We start from the raw sequence: 9852 nt of genomic DNA, 5'->3' as shown, positions 1-9852 counted from the left end.
CGGCTGTGATTCGGCCGTAGGCACGAGTGTACTAAACCTTGTAACACTAACGAGTCACATGACACCGGGGAAAGAAAATGTCTAATTGGGCCCAATATGGACATTTTCATTTCGGGGTGTACTCACTTTGTGGCCAGTGGTTTAGACATTAATGGCTGTGTGTTGAGTTATATTGAGGGGACAGCAAATTTATACTGTTATACAAGCTGTACACTCACTACTTTATATTGTAGCAAAGTGTCATTTCTTCAGTGTTGTCACATGAAAAGATATAATAAAATATTTACAAAAATGTGAGGGGTGTACTCACTTCTGTGAGATACTGTATATATATATATATACAGTGAGGAAAATAAGTATTTGAACACCCTGCTATTTTGCAAGTTCTCCCACTTAGAAATCATGGAGGGTCTGAAATTGTCATCGAGGTGCATGTCTACTGTGAGAGACATAATCTAAAAAAAAATCCAGAAATCACAATGTATGATTTTTAACTATTTATTTGTATGATACAGCTGCAAATAAGTATTTGAACACCTGTCTATCAGCTAGAATTCCGACCCTCAAAGACCTGTTAGTCTGCCTTTAAAATGTCCACCTCCACTCCATTTATTATCCTAAATTAGATGGACCTGTTTGAGGTCGTTAGCTGCATAAAGACACCTGTCCACCCCATACAATCAGTAAGAATCCAACTACTAACATGGCCAAGACCAAAGAGCTGTCCAAAGACACTAGAGACAAAATTGTACACCTCCACAAGGCTGGAAAGGGCTACGGGAAATTGCCAAGCAGCTTGGTGAAAAAGGTCCACTGTTGGAGCAATCATTAGAAAATGGAAGAAGCTAAACATGACTGTCAATCTCCCTCGGACTGGGGCTCCATGCAAGATCTCACCTCGTGGGGTCTCAATGATCCTAAGAAAGGTGAGAAATCAGCCCAGAACTACACGGGAGGAGCTGGTCAATGACCTGAAAAGAGCTGGGACCACCGCTTCCAAGGTTACTGTTGGTAATACACTAAGACGTCATGGTTTGAAATCATGCATGGCACGGAAGGTTCCCCTGCTTAAACCAGCACATGTCCAGGCCCGACTTAAGTTTGCCAATGACCATTTGGATGATCCAGAGGAGTCATGGGAGAAAGTCATGTGGTCAGATGAGACCAAAATAGAACTTTTGGTCATAATTCCACTAAACGTGTTTGGAGGAAGAAGAATGATGAGTACCATCCCAAGAACACCATCCCTACTGTGAAGCATGGGGTGGTAGCATCATCTTTGGGGTGTTTTTCTGCACATGGGACAGGGCGACTGCACTGTATTAAGGAGAGGATGACCGGGGCCATGTATTGCGAGATTTTGGGGAACAACCTCCTTCCCTCAGTTAGAGCATTGAAGATGGGTCGAGGCTGGGTCTTCCAACATGACAATGACCCGAAGCACACAGCCAGGATAACCAAGGAGTGGCTCTGTAAGAAGCATATCAAGGTTCTGGCGTGGCCTAGCCAGTCTCAGACCTAAACCCAATAGAGAATCTTTGGAGGAGCTCAAAGCCATAAACCTGACTGATCTAGAGAAGATCTGTGTGGAGGAGTGGGCCAAAATCCCTCCTGCAGTGTGTGCAAACCTGGTGAAAAACTACAGGAAACGTTTGACCTCTGTAATTGCAAACAAAGGCTACTGTACCAAATATTAACATTGATTTTCTCAGGTGTTCAAATACTTATTTTCAGCTGTATCATACAAATAAATAGTTAAAAAATCATACATTGTGATTTCTGGATTTTTTTTTGGATTATGTCTCTCACAGTGGACATGCACCTACGATGACAATTTCAAACCCCTCCATGATTTCTAAGTGGGAGAACTTGCAAAATAGCAGGGTGTTCAAATACTTATTTTCCTCACTGTATATATATTGTGACGGGGTGGAAGAATCACGCGACAATGAGAGCTCAAATAAATACCCCGGAGGGTGGATTTATTCACAAAGAAAAGGGTGCAAAGTGAAGAGTTGCTTGTTGAGAGGGTGCGGTGCTCTCCGTGTGTGATTTCCTGGGTGCGGTGAGTCGGGGTTGTGATCGTGGCAGAGCTGGATCGTCACTCGCTGGCCTCTGAAATCAAGAAGAGTCAACACGTTAGTTCCCTGCATGGAGGAAGCCAGTCTCTCCATTACCCAGCCTCGCACGGCTTATCTGGCCGCGGGCAAACGAGCCTCAGGTGTGGCCGATCCAGCCATGATGAGCAGGTGCAGGTGTTCCGCGTCCGTCTCCAGGGCAACGCTGATGAATGGTCGGGACGCTCATCACAATATATATATATATATATATATTGTGTAGATACAGCCGTAGATGCGCTGGGACACAATCATCAGTGATGTTTCCTGAGATCATTGGGTGTTTCGGGTCTTTCAACATCAGACACCCTCCCTTGGGCAACCCAGCTGGGGTTGATCAGGCCCAAACTTATGTCCCAGCAGCGCTAACCCACTCCTCGGACCTTTTCATTCAAATCCACCTCGAGGCTCTTTCTGCGGCTTCTGTGGTAGACCTAATAGCTCTCCTCTTTACAGCTCCTGTGATGCCGAGCAGGGTTTAGCTCTTGCACAAGGAGCGGGCAGCGAAGCCTCTGCACCCCACATCAGTGGGTTCACAGTGAGCCCTCCAACCACTCCTCCGGCACTTCTCTATGAGCTCCTGATACTTAAGCCGCTTATGATCATTGGCCTCTTCAATACGGTCAGTTCCAGCAAGAAAACCTGCTTAGATGAAGCAGATGTCAGCACCACGTCTGGTCTTAAATGGGTCGATGTTACAAAATCTGGGAACTTGAGCTGCTTACCCAAGTCAACCCGCAGTTCCCAGTCTGGTGCTGATAAGAGCAAGCTGGTTACTGATGTTATCTCTGATCGTGGTTGCTCTCCAGCCTTTACAAAAGCAATTCTCCTCTGGCTGCGGACATGTTTATTATTGGCCACTGCGCTTGAAATGGCCTCTGCCACAGACTTCAGGACCTGGTCATGTCACCAGAGATAGCGATCCTCTCCAAGGGCTGACGGGCAGCTACTCAGAATGTGCTCCAGGGTCCCTCTCCTGGGACAGCAAGGACAAGTTTGAACGTCACTCTTGCCCCAGACATACAGGTTAACCGGGCTGGGGAGCACATCATACACAGCTTGAATCATGAACTTAATGCGCTGTGGCTCTGCCTTCCAGATGTCATTCCGGGTCAGTTTCTTCTCCATCGCTCCTTCCCACCTCGTCCATGCCCCCTGCTGATGCAGGCTTACCATCTTGCTGGTCCTCACCTCCTCTACGACTGCACGGACCTCCTGCAGGACTAGATGGCGCCTGTCCTTGCCGTATGCCTCGATGTACCGAGGCTGTGGGGTGAATCCCAGCCCTGCTCGCCCCCCTGCCACCGTTCCCACAAGCACTCTGTATCTCAGTCGGCACTCTGCCATCTCCAGCCCCTCTTCCACTCTCCACTTCCTGCCCGTCCGCACCTCAATGCCAGCTGACGCCACTCTGGAGTCTCGGTAAACCATTGCCTCTCTTATACGAGAGACCTTGAACTCCTCCTCCAGACTGCTGATGGGAAGTTGGAGCTGCACTAGTAAGGCTTCATGGCAGACCCAGCCATCTTCGGAGGTAGCAGTTGATTTTCCTCTCCAGAGACTCTACTGTTGACATTGTCACCTCGTATACCAACAAAGGCCAAAGAATACGGGGCAAGATACCATGCTGGTATAACCATGCCTTGAACCTGCCAGGTAGGCCAGATTTGTCCACTGCCGACAACCAAGCTTCGAGCCTCATGGTGATTATTTGGACTAACTCTGTATCTCGAAGGCCACAGTCAAAAACCTTGCCTAGGCTAGTAACAGGTTTCTCAGTGATAGATGGTATTAATACGCCATCCACTGTGAAGCGAAACATATCCACCACTTTCCCTCTCTTCAGGACCATTGACCTAAATTTTGTTGGTTTAAATTGTTTGTTAATATTATTGAGTTATTTATTATCTATTTGAGGTTTTAGTGTTATTGGCCTAATTTCTATATACTTATCTTGTGTTTCATGTGTCCTTGATTCTTGGGGCAGGACGTTCTTGTATGTTCTGTGTGTCTGTTGTATTGGACTGTGAAGTCAAGTGTGTTTGCGGTATATGTTTTTGTGGGGCCGAAGATGAATTTTCACATGTGTGGACAATAAAGATTTCTAATCTAAAGCTCATTCTAGCCCAAGAAATGAGCTTTACCAGGCCCTGAAGGATCCACCTGCACCCAGGCACTGATGTAGTGGTGACTGTCAGATCGTCCATGAAGGCTCTAATGGGGGGCTGCCGGGTTCCAGACTTAGACAGGGGGCCTCTGCACTCCACCTCAGCAGCCTTCACCAACATGTTCATGGCGAGGGCGAAAAGGATCACAGAGATTGTACAGCCAGTTATGATCCCTTTCTCAAGCCAGTGCCAGATCGATGTTATACTCCCTGATGTAACCCTCAGCCCGAAGTTCCCATAGTAATCCAGGATGAGGTTCTTGATTTTACAGGGTATGTGGTGTCTGTCTAGGGTGGTCTTCACCAGCTCATGGGGCATTCACCAGCTCATTGACCTCTCGTGCCTCCCTGATCAATTGTGTGACCACTCCCGTATGTTCCAGACACCCTGGCACTCCAGGAATACCACCCTTCTGTACTGATGTATCGATGTACTTGTTCTTCAGTAGGAAGTCTGTCATCCTTCTGGCTAGAATGCTTAGAAGATCTTACTCTCCATGTTTAGGAGTGAGATAGATCGAAACTGCTCCAGCTTAGCTGAATTTTCCTCGTTGGGCATCCAGACTCCCTCTGCCTGCCTCCACTGTTCTGCAATGGTCCCTCTACACCAAACCACTCTGAGTAACTTCCAAAGGATTTGGCGCATCCCTTGGCAGCACTTGTACACCTGATAGGGTACTTGACTGGGCCCTGGAGTAGAACTGGCTCTGGCTGCTGTCACCACCTCTTGAGCTTCCTTCCAGATGGGTTCTGAGATGTTAAACTCCACTATGGGTGCTGGTTCATCTAGGAGAGCAGTCTGCGGGCTCGCCACCTAGGATGTTCGCCACCTAGCTCTCTCAATCCTGCGTCTCCTGTGTCATTCAGCCCTTCGCAGGGTCATGAGCTTCTTCCTGATGGTATATCGAAGTTCAGCGAGAGGTGGCTTCTCCTCTTCAGCTGCTGTCTTGAACTGCTTTGTCAGCATCCGCAGCTCTTTCCGAAATTGCTGGATCTTATCTACCCTGCAATTCTTGGTGTAGGTAGGCTTTCTGGACTTTGGCTCCCTGACACCAAACCTCTCAGTCGCAAAGCTTGTGATGATGGAAGTCAGGTTCTGGAGTCGTCCTTCTATGCTTCCCTTAGCTGTTGCACTGATGATTCTAGATGTATCCTCATCAAACTGTTGCCACAGCTTATGCTGCTTTGCTGGAGGCCACTTAATTTGGTGTTGCTGGGCTACTCTGCTTGGAGTTGGACTGATGGGCACTTGGAGGCTCAGGGCTTTGTGGGGTACTTCCGGGCCGGGCTCCTCCTGCTTCTCACCAGGCATTGATCCTGTGCGCTGTGCTGCCATCTCCTGTGCCAAACATTTCATGGAAAAGACGTAGTATTAAATGTATTAAAAAATATACTTGAAATTCAAGTAGTATGTTTATAATACATTTGTATTCCCAACATGCTTATTTGAAGTGCATTAGAAATATACATATGAAATAAATATATGAATTGCATTTTAATATATTTCTAAAAAGTATACTAGAAGCACTTTTGTATTAAATATATGCTTATATTGTGCCTTGTAATACCCCACTGTGCACGTCATACTCGATGGATGTTCATTGAGATCAGTTAAGAGCTCAGACTGTCACTCTGCTATAGACGCATTAAACTAATTCTCAGCAGGCACAAAAAAACTCAATCTGGCTCAATATTGTGCTGCCAATCATGTCAAGAACAGACCATAAAGCTGAAAAGTGCGATTTTATTTTTTTCAATCTTAAAATGCTTTATTCAGGCTTAATATGCAAAACCACTGTATTTAAGACATTTGTAGGTAGATTTTCCTCAAAAGTGCATTGCGGTGATTATTTTCATTTGCATTTACAGTATGCATTTATCCAAAACATTTTGTGCTGCATTCACTATCTATTTTATCATCTCTGGCTTTCCTAGTTATACTTCTAAGAAATATGCTAAACACAAGCATACTTGTAATGTATTTCTAAAACGTATACTAGAAATACTTTGGTAATAAATATATGCTAGTTACACTTAAGGAATATGCTAAACACAAGCATACTTTTAATATATTCCTAAAAAGTATAGTGGAAATCTGAAATGTTCTACAAACTGATAGCTCTGCCATAGCATTTAGTCTTTTTTTTCATTTATTATGTTTTTTTTGTATAATGTATTATAATGTACTTGAGTATGTTCGTAGTAAAAAAAAAAAAAAAATGAAAAGAGACTGAAATGCATTTTTAATACATTTAAATTTTTTTTTCACCAAGGTATATATGCTGCTGTACTTTTTTTTAATGTACTTTATGAATATTTGTAATGTACACAATTATATAATACATTAGAGTTTTCTAGATATCAAAGTGTCTACGTGTATTTACTGAAAAAAGCAGCTTTATAATATAGTAGTGTAATGCTAATGCATTTCTAATGAGCTGAAATACAATTGAAATGTACTTGAAGCACATTAAAACGATGCTTCAAATATCAGGGTTTCCGTGGGGTCTTAAAAAGTCTTAAATTGTACAAGAAAGTCTTAATTATGATTTCAAGAGGTCTTAAATTTGGGGACGGAAAGACCAGAATTGCGATATGGCTGAATGTGACGATTAAACTTCAAAAGGCTACGATTTCATGAAATAAACATGAGCGCTGCAAGTTCAAAGTCTGGTGCTGCGCTTACTACCTTCCTTAGTGAAAAAAAAAAGTATACTAAGTATACTTGCAGCCAGACTAATTGTCAGTATACTTCAAGTGTGTTAATAATTAGTTAACTTGAAGTGTGCTATTTTGGAATAACTATTTCAGTCTATTTTAGTTGTAATTCAATTATAGTAAAGTATAACTTAAAATTTATTTAGTGTACTTTTTGATGCTAAATTGGAACAACTTCAAATATACTTAGTATACTTTAAGTACATGCCTATTTACATGCTTGATTAGTGATATTAAAGTGTACTTTTTTTTGTATTACGAGTACATTACAAATTAATTATGAGTTTTTTTGAAACACACAAGCAATATACTATAAATGTTATTTTTGAGTAAAAATATGCTAATTTTTCCCCAATGCAGAATCCACTTTTTAAGGTCATTAAAATAAATACATAACTTCAATGACAGAGAGACACATTATTAACGATTCAAACAGTGTTTATTTAAATCTCAAATGGTATTAGCATTGCAAAACATAAAATGCACCATGTTTTTAAATAAAAAGAACGCTGAAAGAAACAAACAAAAAAAAAAAAAAAAAACATTTTGTAACAGCAGCAACACACAAACTTCACTTTTTTGCTGAATTAGATTTTTTTTGAGACTTTATTTCGAACATGTAAAATAAATGCAATAAAACAAAACAAAAACACCACAAAACAATTTAAAATTATACATGTCCAAAAAATATTGCAATTCTATAAAGAATTGCGGTGTTACATTTGCGCCTGATGGCCGCTCACACATCAGATGTACTTGTGTGTGGAAACTCCGCAAGAACAGCATCTGTTAAAAAAGTAAAAGAGGTAAGGTCAGAGGGCATGTTCATACAACTTTCTTTTTACTACATCAGACTGTAAATATCCGGTATTAAACCCAAACTACTTAATAGAATGAACATCATGATTAGCAGTGAGGAACTGTATCAGTATGTCACATCAATATTGCTTCCAGTTTATTAGTCAAACATACAGTATACAACAGAAGTAAGTACACCCATGTAGCATCACTATAAGTCACTATTCAAGTTGAAAAGTATAGTATTTATAGTACAGATCAGGCTAAATTGCAATGTAGACACAAGCATTTTCTGTAAAGCTGCTTTGAGAAGTTAGTGTACTGTAAATAAGGGCATAAAGCGCAAAAACAGCAGCAGTGCACTGACCCTAGACTTGGTTGACATCACCACTTCGTCTTCAAAGACAATCAAAACATCCAGTGGGTTCCCTCATGACATTCTCTTCCTCCTCAACAGCAATGATAGGGACTGCTGCCTTCTGCACCTGGTCAGGCTCCTTTTTCTAAATGCATTAAAAAAAAATTGTTAGTTATGTCACAAATCATAAAATTAAATTTTTTTGTGGAAAGACATTAAAATTTTCATAATTGAAAATAAAGGTGTGAAGGATCAGAGTAGTGTTTATTCAGTAGGGTGTGTGCCCATTTAAAACCCTGTAGTATTTTTCAAAAACTTGCTAGTGATTTTCACAACATGTCTTCCAGAGCTGTCGGTCAACTGAATTTAATTGGGAAAAAGTTTCAGGCGTGTATCAGCTGAATGTCCTTGAGCTTGAATTGGGTATTTCATTAATAAAACATCCAAATAAATATAAATTAATCAATCAACACACCTTTATACAAACCCAAAGCAACTTTAAGATAAGTGCAAGTGGAAATATAACACAAAATACCTTTTTTGTAATCCATATTAAGACCGCCTACTAGAACTAGAACTTTCAAGACCCAACTCGTATTCTTGTGAAGCATAATGACTCTGAATCAAAGGCAAACTGAAATTTAATATGTTATTCATTCTACCAATACAGTCTGAATCAAAAATGGTGGCACACTACATTACATCTAACATCCTTGGATATCATGATGTCCTTCATGTGGTGTAAGAACCAGTATTTGTCTGGTAGTTGATCAATGATTTAAATTTCAGTCTAAAATACTGTACTGCTTCAGAAGACACATTTGTGCTGCTACATTTGCAAAAATAGCAATTCATCCAAAATGAAGAAATACACTTAAAAAAAAAAAAAAAATATATATATATATATATATATATATATATATATATATTTCAGAAAGTGATGGTTTACATCTCGCATAACACTAAAACCCATTAATTAGATCAATGTGAATTGTACTTACTTAACTTTAGGCCCGTGGTATTGCAGCCATCTTGCTGACTTTGACATCCCAGCACTCCACACTGCCTTTGCTCTGAAAATATTGATTTCAAAAACATATGCAAGAATGAGTTTCAAATTAAAAAACGTGAGGAGCAAATATTAGTCTGAAATGGTAAATAACGTTAGCAAAACAGCCATCATAAATGCTCCTCGAGCCGCTTTGTTTACCGGGGCTTCGGCTACATTAGTAACGTTAAACTTATTAGCATCACATGGATATGCTAGATGAAACTGACGAAGCGGATCATAAATAACGATTAACACAAAGTTTACAACTATTGTAATAGTGAATGGGTGGGTTTGTCTTACCTGTTGCTTTAGTTTCTGTGGTGCGAGTGTCGGTTAGATATGTCAGCCGTCTTCCTGGTTTAAAAGACAAATCACCGGACTTGTTTGTCGGTGTCCGAAATCACAAAACAAAATGGGTTTTATTTTCCCACTGACAAACTGTGGTGTAAAACACTGCATATTTAACACTTGCCGTTGATAACTTTGATGTAATGGCGTGTTAGTTCCTCTTTGCATTAGCGTTGCTTAGCTGGTTAAAATAATAAGATACTAAAATACATCAGAAACGTTAAAAAGTGCTTACCTTTTTATTTTCGTGACTCTTTGAGTGAAGCTCAGCTCAGCTGTGATTGGACGGGCTGAC

General features: G+C 41.0%; 1 long non-coding RNA gene and 1 pseudogene across 2 annotated transcripts; both read right to left on the bottom strand.

The window, feature by feature from the left end:
* Positions 1-2006: 2006 nt before the first annotated feature.
* On the bottom strand, positions 2007-5611 carry LOC131553580 (uncharacterized; annotated as a pseudogene).
* Positions 5612-7570: 1959 nt separating this feature from the next.
* On the bottom strand, positions 7571-9852 carry LOC131553736 (uncharacterized). 2 transcript variants are annotated; one of them, XR_009274251.1, is made up of 5 exons: positions 9793-9852; positions 9510-9563; positions 9160-9231; positions 8168-8303; positions 7571-7788 (listed from the first exon to the last, which is right to left on the bottom strand). It is a non-coding gene; the product is annotated as an uncharacterized LOC131553736 (long non-coding RNA). The 2 variants fall into 2 exon arrangements; XR_009274250.1 differs by lacking the exon at positions 9793-9852 and having other exon boundaries at positions 9510-9781.

The sequence above is a fragment of the Onychostoma macrolepis genome, chromosome 14 (assembly GCF_012432095.1).
Source record: "Onychostoma macrolepis isolate SWU-2019 chromosome 14, ASM1243209v1, whole genome shotgun sequence".
NCBI lineage: Eukaryota > Metazoa > Chordata > Actinopteri > Cypriniformes > Cyprinidae > Onychostoma > Onychostoma macrolepis.
The sequence above is the reverse complement of the archived record's forward strand: the minus strand, read 5'-3'. Positions and strand labels throughout refer to the sequence as shown.